The sequence below is a fragment of the Sardina pilchardus genome, chromosome 4 (genome assembly GCF_963854185.1).
Source record: "Sardina pilchardus chromosome 4, fSarPil1.1, whole genome shotgun sequence".
Lineage (NCBI taxonomy): Eukaryota > Metazoa > Chordata > Actinopteri > Clupeiformes > Clupeidae > Sardina > Sardina pilchardus.
Window position 1 is genome coordinate 325,021 of NC_084997.1, and position 12,302 is coordinate 337,322.

At 42.6% G+C, this 12,302-nt stretch overlaps 7 non-coding genes across 7 annotated transcripts; all 7 read right to left on the reverse strand.

The window, feature by feature from the left end:
- Nucleotides 1-1,387: 1,387 nt before the first annotated feature.
- On the reverse strand, nt 1,388-1,506 carry LOC134079344 (5S ribosomal RNA). Its single transcript, XR_009938984.1, has one exon. It is a non-coding gene; the product is annotated as a 5S ribosomal RNA (ribosomal RNA).
- A 1,617-nt stretch (nt 1,507-3,123) lies between these two features.
- On the reverse strand, nt 3,124-3,242 carry LOC134079345 (5S ribosomal RNA). Its single transcript, XR_009938985.1, has one exon. It is a non-coding gene; the product is annotated as a 5S ribosomal RNA (ribosomal RNA).
- A 1,617-nt stretch (nt 3,243-4,859) lies between these two features.
- LOC134079346 (5S ribosomal RNA) lies at nt 4,860-4,978 on the reverse strand. The gene has a single exon (XR_009938986.1). It is a non-coding gene; the product is annotated as a 5S ribosomal RNA (ribosomal RNA).
- A 1,617-nt stretch (nt 4,979-6,595) lies between these two features.
- On the reverse strand, nt 6,596-6,714 carry LOC134079347 (5S ribosomal RNA). The gene has a single exon (XR_009938987.1). It is a non-coding gene; the product is annotated as a 5S ribosomal RNA (ribosomal RNA).
- Nucleotides 6,715-8,331: 1,617 nt separating this feature from the next.
- Nucleotides 8,332-8,450, reverse strand: LOC134079348 (5S ribosomal RNA). Its single transcript, XR_009938988.1, has one exon. It is a non-coding gene; the product is annotated as a 5S ribosomal RNA (ribosomal RNA).
- A 1,619-nt stretch (nt 8,451-10,069) lies between these two features.
- Nucleotides 10,070-10,188, reverse strand: LOC134079349 (5S ribosomal RNA). The gene has a single exon (XR_009938989.1). It is a non-coding gene; the product is annotated as a 5S ribosomal RNA (ribosomal RNA).
- Nucleotides 10,189-11,805: 1,617 nt separating this feature from the next.
- LOC134079350 (5S ribosomal RNA) lies at nt 11,806-11,924 on the reverse strand. Its single transcript, XR_009938990.1, has one exon. It is a non-coding gene; the product is annotated as a 5S ribosomal RNA (ribosomal RNA).
- Nucleotides 11,925-12,302: the final 378 nt, after the last annotated feature.

Here is a 12,302-nt window from a genome sequence, read left to right on the forward strand (position 1 = left end):
TTTGGTTAGGCAAGTGCACATACTTTACTCACAGTACAACATACATAGGGCAGCTTTATCTCTGATTAAAACGCTCACAGATTTGTTTAGAAGCTAAATAAATTGTAATGGTGACATAGCATGTCAAAAACCACTTGGTGTGTACACCATTTGAAACTACCACAAGTAAATTAGAAAATGTCACTGGAGTAAAAAAAAGCTCAGCTTTTCAAACAAAGATGATACTCAAAGCTAAGGAGAGAAATCAGTGTCTGGCCATGCATGAGAATATAAAACCACTAAGTATTTGATGGGATATAAAAAAAAAAAAATCTGTTTTTCTAAGCAGAGCGAAAACACAGGGGACGTTTCATTGGAGAGAACAGCCCTAATTTACAATTCATAAAATATGAGCTTCGTTTTAGAAACTTAGCCTCTCAATGAAAACAACGTACACATACCGGTCGGGATGCGGACGCTCCGAGTTGGGTCTCTGGCCAGTTAGGACTGCGCATTCAGGTCATGTGTTGTAAAGAGGGTTGTTTCGTGGATCCTCTTTGCTTCATCTTCGCCACGGAGAAAGAAAAAACAACTGCTCCAAATGCAGTTCTCTACTGGTGTGCTAGAGTCACTGGCAGCCAATGATCCATACATGTCCAGATGTACACTAGCGACAGAAAGCGTGGCGCTCCCTCCGGCGACGGAGACGTGAATGAGCGCTTCTCCTTAGCGCACGGTTTATATAGGCCTTATACGTAATAGTAGACACACGTCAATCGAATGCTGCATCTAATCCGACAACATAGGCTATGTAGTAGCAACTGCTGTCAAGCAAAACTTCATGAAGCACGCTGATATTAGCTTTTCATATATCAATTCGCTGTGCGTAAAAACAGGACCTTTGGTCACTCGCTCTACTTGGACATCCTGAAACGAGTAACCTACAGTTGTTCAGGAAAACACTACAATATCTGGGATGTCGAAGGCCATGCAGACTATAGGCTATTTTCCATACTCAGACAGTGTTGAAAAAATTACTTTGCAGCTCTTGGGCGAATGAACACAGCGAGACCGGGAATTGTACAACACGGTGAAAACTACATCGAAAACAAAGCTGTCACCCCAAAAAATAAGCTAAACATTCCAGATGAAAACAAGCACTAAAACTCCCCCAATCCGCCAGCTGTTTACAGTCAACTCGTGCAATTTTTTCCGACCTGTTGCTGGCTTAGCCTATATTTCCTACCTATGTATTTATTTATTTATTTATTTATGTATTTCTTTATTTTGCTTTCAAACGGAGGAAGCAAATATTCAAAGGGGTTGGAACGTCTACGTACTAGGGAGCAGGCACGCACAGACAGACAGCCTGAAAAAAAAAAAAGTTTCACTGGCTGATGGAGAGAAAAGCTTACGGCACCTGGTATTCCCAGGCGGTCTCCCATCCAAGTACTAACCAGGCCCGACGCTGCTTAGCTTCCGAGATCGGACGAGATCGGGCGTGTTCAGCGTGGTATGGCCGTAAGCGAAAGCAACCGGCCAAAGTAACCTACTTAAAGCTCCCTAACCCGGGTTGGAGACGCGTGTGTTGTGAAAGGTGAGGTACGCTACATTGTGTTCAAGAAAACAAAGGCGCATTTTCCGCGTGGAGTTCAACTTTGAAAGTGAAGAATACAACAAATGGCATTTAAAACTTGGTAACATTTCCAATAACTGTTCCTTCTTTATCCTAAAAACGATGGGTACTGACAGAAGAGTTTGGTTAGGCAAGTGCACATACTTTACTCACAGTACAACATACATAGGGCAGCTTTATCTCTGATTAAAACGCTCACAGATTTGTTTAGAAGCTAAATAAATTGTAATGGTGACATAGCATGTCAAAAACCACTTGGTGTGTACACCATTTGAAACTACCACAAGTAAATTAGAAAATGTCACTGGAGTAAAAAAAAGCTCAGCTTTTCAAACAAAGATGATACTCAAAGCTAAGGAGAGAAATCAGTGTCTGGCCATGCATGAGAATATAAAACCACTAAGTATTTGATGGGATATAAAAAAAAAAAAATCTGTTTTTCTAAGCAGAGCGAAAACACAGGGGACGTTTCATTGGAGAGAACAGCCCTAATTTACAATTCATAAAATATGAGCTTCGTTTTAGAAACTTAGCCTCTCAATGAAAACAACGTACACATACCGGTCGGGATGCGGACGCTCCGAGTTGGGTCTCTGGCCAGTTAGGACTGCGCATTCAGGTCATGTGTTGTAAAGAGGGTTGTTTCGTGGATCCTCTTTGCTTCATCTTCGCCACGGAGAAAGAAAAAACAACTGCTCCAAATGCAGTTCTCTACTGGTGTGCTAGAGTCACTGGCAGCCAATGATCCATACATGTCCAGATGTACACTAGCGACAGAAAGCGTGGCGCTCCCTCCGGCGACGGAGACGTGAATGAGCGCTTCTCCTTAGCGCACGGTTTATATAGGCCTTATACGTAATAGTAGACACACGTCAATCGAATGCTGCATCTAATCCGACAACATAGGCTATGTAGTAGCAACTGCTGTCAAGCAAAACTTCATGAAGCACGCTGATATTAGCTTTTCATATATCAATTCGCTGTGCGTAAAAACAGGACCTTTGGTCACTCGCTCTACTTGGACATCCTGAAACGAGTAACCTACAGTTGTTCAGGAAAACACTACAATATCTGGGATGTCGAAGGCCATGCAGACTATAGGCTATTTTCCATACTCAGACAGTGTTGAAAAAATTACTTTGCAGCTCTTGGGCGAATGAACACAGCGAGACCGGGAATTGTACAACACGGTGAAAACTACATCGAAAACAAAGCTGTCACCCCAAAAAATAAGCTAAACATTCCAGATGAAAACAAGCACTAAAACTCCCCCAATCCGCCAGCTGTTTACAGTCAACTCGTGCAATTTTTTCCGACCTGTTGCTGGCTTAGCCTATATTTCCTACCTATGTATTTATTTATTTATTTATTTATGTATTTCTTTATTTTGCTTTCAAACGGAGGAAGCAAATATTCAATGGGGTTGGAACGTCTACGTACTAGGGAGCAGGCACGCACAGACAGACAGCCTGAAAAAAAAAAAAGTTTCACTGGCTGATGGAGAGAAAAGCTTACGGCACCTGGTATTCCCAGGCGGTCTCCCATCCAAGTACTAACCAGGCCCGACGCTGCTTAGCTTCCGAGATCGGACGAGATCGGGCGTGTTCAGCGTGGTATGGCCGTAAGCGAAAGCAACCGGCCAAAGTAACCTACTTAAAGCTCCCTAACCCGGGTTGGAGACGCGTGTGTTGTGAAAGGTGAGGTACGCTACATTGTGTTCAAGAAAACAAAGGCGCATTTTCCGCGTGGAGTTCAACTTTGAAAGTGAAGAATACAACAAATGGCATTTAAAACTTGGTAACATTTCCAATAACTGTTCCTTCTTTATCCTAAAAACGATGGGTACTGACAGAAGAGTTTGGTTAGGCAAGTGCACATACTTTACTCACAGTACAACATACATAGGGCAGCTTTATCTCTGATTAAAACGCTCACAGATTTGTTTAGAAGCTAAATAAATTGTAATGGTGACATAGCATGTCAAAAACCACTTGGTGTGTACACCATTTGAAACTACCACAAGTAAATTAGAAAATGTCACTGGAGTAAAAAAAAGCTCAGCTTTTCAAACAAAGATGATACTCAAAGCTAAGGAGAGAAATCAGTGTCTGGCCATGCATGAGAATATAAAACCACTAAGTATTTGATGGGATATAAAAAAAAAAAAATCTGTTTTTCTAAGCAGAGCGAAAACACAGGGGACGTTTCATTGGAGAGAACAGCCCTAATTTACAATTCATAAAATATGAGCTTCGTTTTAGAAACTTAGCCTCTCAATGAAAACAACGTACACATACCGGTCGGGATGCGGACGCTCCGAGTTGGGTCTCTGGCCAGTTAGGACTGCGCATTCAGGTCATGTGTTGTAAAGAGGGTTGTTTCGTGGATCCTCTTTGCTTCATCTTCGCCACGGAGAAAGAAAAAACAACTGCTCCAAATGCAGTTCTCTACTGGTGTGCTAGAGTCACTGGCAGCCAATGATCCATACATGTCCAGATGTACACTAGCGACAGAAAGCGTGGCGCTCCCTCCGGCGACGGAGACGTGAATGAGCGCTTCTCCTTAGCGCACGGTTTATATAGGCCTTATACGTAATAGTAGACACACGTCAATCGAATGCTGCATCTAATCCGACAACATAGGCTATGTAGTAGCAACTGCTGTCAAGCAAAACTTCATGAAGCACGCTGATATTAGCTTTTCATATATCAATTCGCTGTGCGTAAAAACAGGACCTTTGGTCACTCGCTCTACTTGGACATCCTGAAACGAGTAACCTACAGTTGTTCAGGAAAACACTACAATATCTGGGATGTCGAAGGCCATGCAGACTATAGGCTATTTTCCATACTCAGACAGTGTTGAAAAAATTACTTTGCAGCTCTTGGGCGAATGAACACAGCGAGACCGGGAATTGTACAACACGGTGAAAACTACATCGAAAACAAAGCTGTCACCCCAAAAAATAAGCTAAACATTCCAGATGAAAACAAGCACTAAAACTCCCCCAATCCGCCAGCTGTTTACAGTCAACTCGTGCAATTTTTTCCGACCTGTTGCTGGCTTAGCCTATATTTCCTACCTATGTATTTATTTATTTATTTATTTATGTATTTCTTTATTTTGCTTTCAAACGGAGGAAGCAAATATTCAATGGGGTTGGAACGTCTACGTACTAGGGAGCAGGCACGCACAGACAGACAGCCTGAAAAAAAAAAAAGTTTCACTGGCTGATGGAGAGAAAAGCTTACGGCACCTGGTATTCCCAGGCGGTCTCCCATCCAAGTACTAACCAGGCCCGACGCTGCTTAGCTTCCGAGATCGGACGAGATCGGGCGTGTTCAGCGTGGTATGGCCGTAAGCGAAAGCAACCGGCCAAAGTAACCTACTTAAAGCTCCCTAACCCGGGTTGGAGACGCGTGTGTTGTGAAAGGTGAGGTACGCTACATTGTGTTCAAGAAAACAAAGGCGCATTTTCCGCGTGGAGTTCAACTTTGAAAGTGAAGAATACAACAAATGGCATTTAAAACTTGGTAACATTTCCAATAACTGTTCCTTCTTTATCCTAAAAACGATGGGTACTGACAGAAGAGTTTGGTTAGGCAAGTGCACATACTTTACTCACAGTACAACATACATAGGGCAGCTTTATCTCTGATTAAAACGCTCACAGATTTGTTTAGAAGCTAAATAAATTGTAATGGTGACATAGCATGTCAAAAACCACTTGGTGTGTACACCATTTGAAACTACCACAAGTAAATTAGAAAATGTCACTGGAGTAAAAAAAAGCTCAGCTTTTCAAACAAAGATGATACTCAAAGCTAAGGAGAGAAATCAGTGTCTGGCCATGCATGAGAATATAAAACCACTAAGTATTTGATGGGATATAAAAAAAAAAAAATCTGTTTTTCTAAGCAGAGCGAAAACACAGGGGACGTTTCATTGGAGAGAACAGCCCTAATTTACAATTCATAAAATATGAGCTTCGTTTTAGAAACTTAGCCTCTCAATGAAAACAACGTACACATACCGGTCGGGATGCGGACGCTCCGAGTTGGGTCTCTGGCCAGTTAGGACTGCGCATTCAGGTCATGTGTTGTAAAGAGGGTTGTTTCGTGGATCCTCTTTGCTTCATCTTCGCCACGGAGAAAGAAAAAACAACTGCTCCAAATGCAGTTCTCTACTGGTGTGCTAGAGTCACTGGCAGCCAATGATCCATACATGTCCAGATGTACACTAGCGACAGAAAGCGTGGCGCTCCCTCCGGCGACGGAGACGTGAATGAGCGCTTCTCCTTAGCGCACGGTTTATATAGGCCTTATACGTAATAGTAGACACACGTCAATCGAATGCTGCATCTAATCCGACAACATAGGCTATGTAGTAGCAACTGCTGTCAAGCAAAACTTCATGAAGCACGCTGATATTAGCTTTTCATATATCAATTCGCTGTGCGTAAAAACAGGACCTTTGGTCACTCGCTCTACTTGGACATCCTGAAACGAGTAACCTACAGTTGTTCAGGAAAACACTACAATATCTGGGATGTCGAAGGCCATGCAGACTATAGGCTATTTTCCATACTCAGACAGTGTTGAAAAAATTACTTTGCAGCTCTTGGGCGAATGAACACAGCGAGACCGGGAATTGTACAACACGGTGAAAACTACATCGAAAACAAAGCTGTCACCCCAAAAAATAAGCTAAACATTCCAGATGAAAACAAGCACTAAAACTCCCCCAATCCGCCAGCTGTTTACAGTCAACTCGTGCAATTTTTTCCGACCTGTTGCTGGCTTAGCCTATATTTCCTACCTATGTATTTATTTATTTATTTATTTATGTATTTCTTTATTTTGCTTTCAAACGGAGGAAGCAAATATTCAATGGGGTTGGAACGTCTACGTACTAGGGAGCAGGCACGCACAGACAGACAGCCTGAAAAAAAAAAAAGTTTCACTGGCTGATGGAGAGAAAAGCTTACGGCACCTGGTATTCCCAGGCGGTCTCCCATCCAAGTACTAACCAGGCCCGACGCTGCTTAGCTTCCGAGATCGGACGAGATCGGGCGTGTTCAGCGTGGTATGGCCGTAAGCGAAAGCAACCGGCCAAAGTAACCTACTTAAAGCTCCCTAACCCGGGTTGGAGACGCGTGTGTTGTGAAAGGTGAGGTACGCTACATTGTGTTCAAGAAAACAAAGGCGCATTTTCCGCGTGGAGTTCAACTTTGAAAGTGAAGAATACAACAAATGGCATTTAAAACTTGGTAACATTTCCAATAACTGTTCCTTCTTTATCCTAAAAACGATGGGTACTGACAGAAGAGTTTGGTTAGGCAAGTGCACATACTTTACTCACAGTACAACATACATAGGGCAGCTTTATCTCTGATTAAAACGCTCACAGATTTGTTTAGAAGCTAAATAAATTGTAATGGTGACATAGCATGTCAAAAACCACTTGGTGTGTACACCATTTGAAACTACCACAAGTAAATTAGAAAATGTCACTGGAGTAAAAAAAAGCTCAGCTTTTCAAACAAAGATGATACTCAAAGCTAAGGAGAGAAATCAGTGTCTGGCCATGCATGAGAATATAAAACCACTAAGTATTTGATGGGATATAAAAAAAAAAAAATCTGTTTTTCTAAGCAGAGCGAAAACACAGGGGACGTTTCATTGGAGAGAACAGCCCTAATTTACAATTCATAAAATATGAGCTTCGTTTTAGAAACTTAGCCTCTCAATGAAAACAACGTACACATACCGGTCGGGATGCGGACGCTCCGAGTTGGGTCTCTGGCCAGTTAGGACTGCGCATTCAGGTCATGTGTTGTAAAGAGGGTTGTTTCGTGGATCCTCTTTGCTTCATCTTCGCCACGGAGAAAGAAAAAACAACTGCTCCAAATGCAGTTCTCTACTGGTGTGCTAGAGTCACTGGCAGCCAATGATCCATACATGTCCAGATGTACACTAGCGACAGAAAGCGTGGCGCTCCCTCCGGCGACGGAGACGTGAATGAGCGCTTCTCCTTAGCGCACGGTTTATATAGGCCTTATACGTAATAGTAGACACACGTCAATCGAATGCTGCATCTAATCCGACAACATAGGCTATGTAGTAGCAACTGCTGTCAAGCAAAACTTCATGAAGCACGCTGATATTAGCTTTTCATATATCAATTCGCTGTGCGTAAAAACAGGACCTTTGGTCACTCGCTCTACTTGGACATCCTGAAACGAGTAACCTACAGTTGTTCAGGAAAACACTACAATATCTGGGATGTCGAAGGCCATGCAGACTATAGGCTATTTTCCATACTCAGACAGTGTTGAAAAAATTACTTTGCAGCTCTTGGGCGAATGAACACAGCGAGACCGGGAATTGTACAACACGGTGAAAACTACATCGAAAACAAAGCTGTCACCCCAAAAAATAAGCTAAACATTCCAGATGAAAACAAGCACTAAAACTCCCCCAATCCGCCAGCTGTTTACAGTCAACTCGTGCAATTTTTTCCGACCTGTTGCTGGCTTAGCCTATATTTCCTACCTATGTATTTATTTATTTATTTATTTATGTATTTCTTTATTTTGCTTTCAAACGGAGGAAGCAAATATTCAATGGGGTTGGAACGTCTACGTACTAGGGAGCAGGCACGCACAGACAGACAGCCTGAAAAAAAAAAAAGTTTCACTGGCTGATGGAGAGAAAAGCTTACGGCACCTGGTATTCCCAGGCGGTCTCCCATCCAAGTACTAACCAGGCCCGACGCTGCTTAGCTTCCGAGATCGGACGAGATCGGGCGTGTTCAGCGTGGTATGGCCGTAAGCGAAAGCAACCGGCCAAAGTAACCTACTTAAAGCTCCCTAACCCGGGTTGGAGACGCGTGTGTTGTGAAAGGTGAGGTACGCTACATTGTGTTCAAGAAAACAAAGGCGCATTTTCCGCGTGGAGTTCAACTTTGAAAGTGAAGAATACAACAAATGGCATTTAAAACTTGGTAACATTTCCAATAACTGTTCCTTCTTTATCCTAAAAACGATGGGTACTGACAGAAGAGTTTGGTTAGGCAAGTGCACATACTTTACTCACAGTACAACATACATAGGGCAGCTTTATCTCTGATTAAAACGCTCACAGATTTGTTTAGAAGCTAAATAAATTGTAATGGTGACATAGCATGTCAAAAACCACTTGGTGTGTACACCATTTGAAACTACCACAAGTAAATTAGAAAATGTCACTGGAGTAAAAAAAAGCTCAGCTTTTCAAACAAAGATGATACTCAAAGCTAAGGAGAGAAATCAGTGTCTGGCCATGCATGAGAATATAAAACCACTAAGTATTTGATGGGATATAAAAAAAAAAAAATCTGTTTTTCTAAGCAGAGCGAAAACACAGGGGACGTTTCATTGGAGAGAACAGCCCTAATTTACAATTCATAAAATATGAGCTTCGTTTTAGAAACTTAGCCTCTCAATGAAAACAACGTACACATACCGGTCGGGATGCGGACGCTCCGAGTTGGGTCTCTGGCCAGTTAGGACTGCGCATTCAGGTCATGTGTTGTAAAGAGGGTTGTTTCGTGGATCCTCTTTGCTTCATCTTCGCCACGGAGAAAGAAAAAACAACTGCTCCAAATGCAGTTCTCTACTGGTGTGCTAGAGTCACTGGCAGCCAATGATCCATACATGTCCAGATGTACACTAGCGACAGAAAGCGTGGCGCTCCCTCCGGCGACGGAGACGTGAATGAGCGCTTCTCCTTAGCGCACGGTTTATATAGGCCTTATACGTAATAGTAGACACACGTCAATCGAATGCTGCATCTAATCCGACAACATAGGCTATGTAGTAGCAACTGCTGTCAAGCAAAACTTCATGAAGCACGCTGATATTAGCTTTTCATATATCAATTCGCTGTGCGTAAAAACAGGACCTTTGGTCACTCGCTCTACTTGGACATCCTGAAACGAGTAACCTACAGTTGTTCAGGAAAACACTACAATATCTGGGATGTCGAAGGCCATGCAGACTATAGGCTATTTTCCATACTCAGACAGTGTTGAAAAAATTACTTTGCAGCTCTTGGGCGAATGAACACAGCGAGACCGGGAATTGTACAACACGGTGAAAACTACATCGAAAACAAAGCTGTCACCCCAAAAAATAAGCTAAACATTCCAGATGAAAACAAGCACTAAAACTCCCCCAATCCGCCAGCTGTTTACAGTCAACTCGTGCAATTTTTTTCCGACCTGTTGCTGGCTTAGCCTATATTTCCTACCTATGCATTTATTTATTTATTTATTTATGTATTTCTTTATTTTGCTTTCAAACGGAGGAAGCAAATATTCAAAGGGGTTGGAACGTCTACGTACTAGGGAGCAGGCACGCAGAGACAGACAGCCTGAAAAAAAAAAAAAGTTTCACTGGCTGATGGAGAGAAAAGCTTACGGCACCTGGTATTCCCAGGCGGTCTCCCATCCAAGTACTAACCAGGCCCGACGCTGCTTAGCTTCCGAGATCGGACGAGATCGGGCGTGTTCAGCGTGGTATGGCCGTAAGCGAAAGCAACCGGCCAAAGTAACCTACTTAAAGCTCCCTAACCCGGGTTGGAGACGCGTGTGTTGTGAAAGGTGAGGTACGCTACATTGTGTTCAAGAAAACAAGGGCGCATTTTCCGCGTGGAGTTCAACTTTGAAAGTGAAGAATACAACAAATGGCATTTAAAACTTGGTAACATTTCCAATAACTGTTCCTTCTTTATCCTAAAAACGATGGGTACTGACAGAAGAGTTTGGTTAGGCAAGTGCACATACTTTACTCACAGTACAACATACATAGGGCAGCTTTATCTCTGATTAAAACGCTCACAGATTTGTTTAGAAGCTAAATAAATTGTAATGGTGACATAGCATGGCAAAAACCACTTGGTGTGTACACCATTTGAAACTACCACAAGTAAATTAGAAAATGTCACTGGAGTAAAAAAAAGCTCAGCTTTTCAAACAAAGATGATACTCAAAGCTAAGGAGAGAAATCAGTGTCTGGCCATGCATGAGAATATAAAACCACTAAGTATTTGATGGGATATAAAAAAAAAAAAATCTGTTTTTCTAAGCAGAGCGAAAACACAGGGGACGTTTCATTGGAGAGAACAGCCCTAATTTACAATTCATAAAATATGAGCTTCGTTTTAGAAACTTAGCCTCTCAATGAAAACAACGTACACATACCGGTCGGGATGCGGACGCTCCGAGTTGGGTCTCTGGCCAGTTAGGACTGCGCATTCAGGTCATGTGTTGTAAAGAGGGTTGTTTCGTGGATCCTCTTTGCTTCATCTTCGCCACGGAGAAAGAAAAAACAACTGCTCCAAATGCAGTTCTCTACTGGTGTGCTAGAGTCACTGGCAGCCAATGATCCATACATGTCCAGATGTACACTAGCGACAGAAAGCGTGGCGCTCCCTCCGGCGACGGAGACGTGAATGAGCGCTTCTCCTTAGCGCACGGTTTATATAGGCCTTATACGTAATAGTAGACACACGTCAATCGAATGCTGCATCTAATCCGACAACATAGGCTATGTAGTAGCAACTGCTGTCAAGCAAAACTTCATGAAGCACGCTGATATTAGCTTTTCATATATCAATTCGCTGTGCGTAAAAACAGGACCTTTGGTCACTCGCTCTACTTGGACATCCTGAAACGAGTAACCTACAGTTGTTCAGGAAAACACTACAATATCTGGGATGTCGAAGGCCATGCAGACTATAGGCTATTTTCCATACTCAGACAGTGTTGAAAAAATTACTTTGCAGCTCTTGGGCGAATGAACACAGCGAGACCGGGAATTGTACAACACGGTGAAAACTACATCGAAAACAAAGCTGTCACCCCAAAAAATAAGCTAAACATTCCAGATGAAAACAAGCACTAAAACTCCCCCAATCCGCCAGCTGTTTACAGTCAACTCGTGCAATTTTTTCCGACCTGTTGCTGGCTTAGCCTATATTTCCTACCTATGTATTTATTTATTTATTTATTTATGTATTTCTTTATTTTGCTTTCAAACGGAGGAAGCAAATATTCAATGGGGTTGGAACGTCTACGTACTAGGGAGCAGGCACGCACAGACAGACAGCCTGAAAAAAAAAAAAGTTTCACTGGCTGATGGAGAGAAAAGCTTACGGCACCTGGTATTCCCAGGCGGTCTCCCATCCAAGTACTAACCAGGCCCGACGCTGCTTAGCTTCCGAGATCGGACGAGATCGGGCGTGTTCAGCGTGGTATGGCCGTAAGCGAAAGCAACCGGCCAAAGTAACCTACTTAAAGCTCCCTAACCCGGGTTGGAGACGCGTGTGTTGTGAAAGGTGAGGTACGCTACATTGTGTTCAAGAAAACAAAGGCGCATTTTCCGCGTGGAGTTCAACTTTGAAAGTGAAGAATACAACAAATGGCATTTAAAACTTGGTAACATTTCCAATAACTGTTCCTTCTTTATCCTAAAAACGATGGGTACTGACAGAAGAGTTTGGTTAGGCAAGTGCACATACTTTACTCACAGTACAACATACATAGGGCAGCTTTATCTCTGATTAAAACGCTCACAGATTTGTTTAGAAGCTAAATAAATTGTAATGGTGACATAGCATGTCAAAAACCACTTGGTGTGTACACC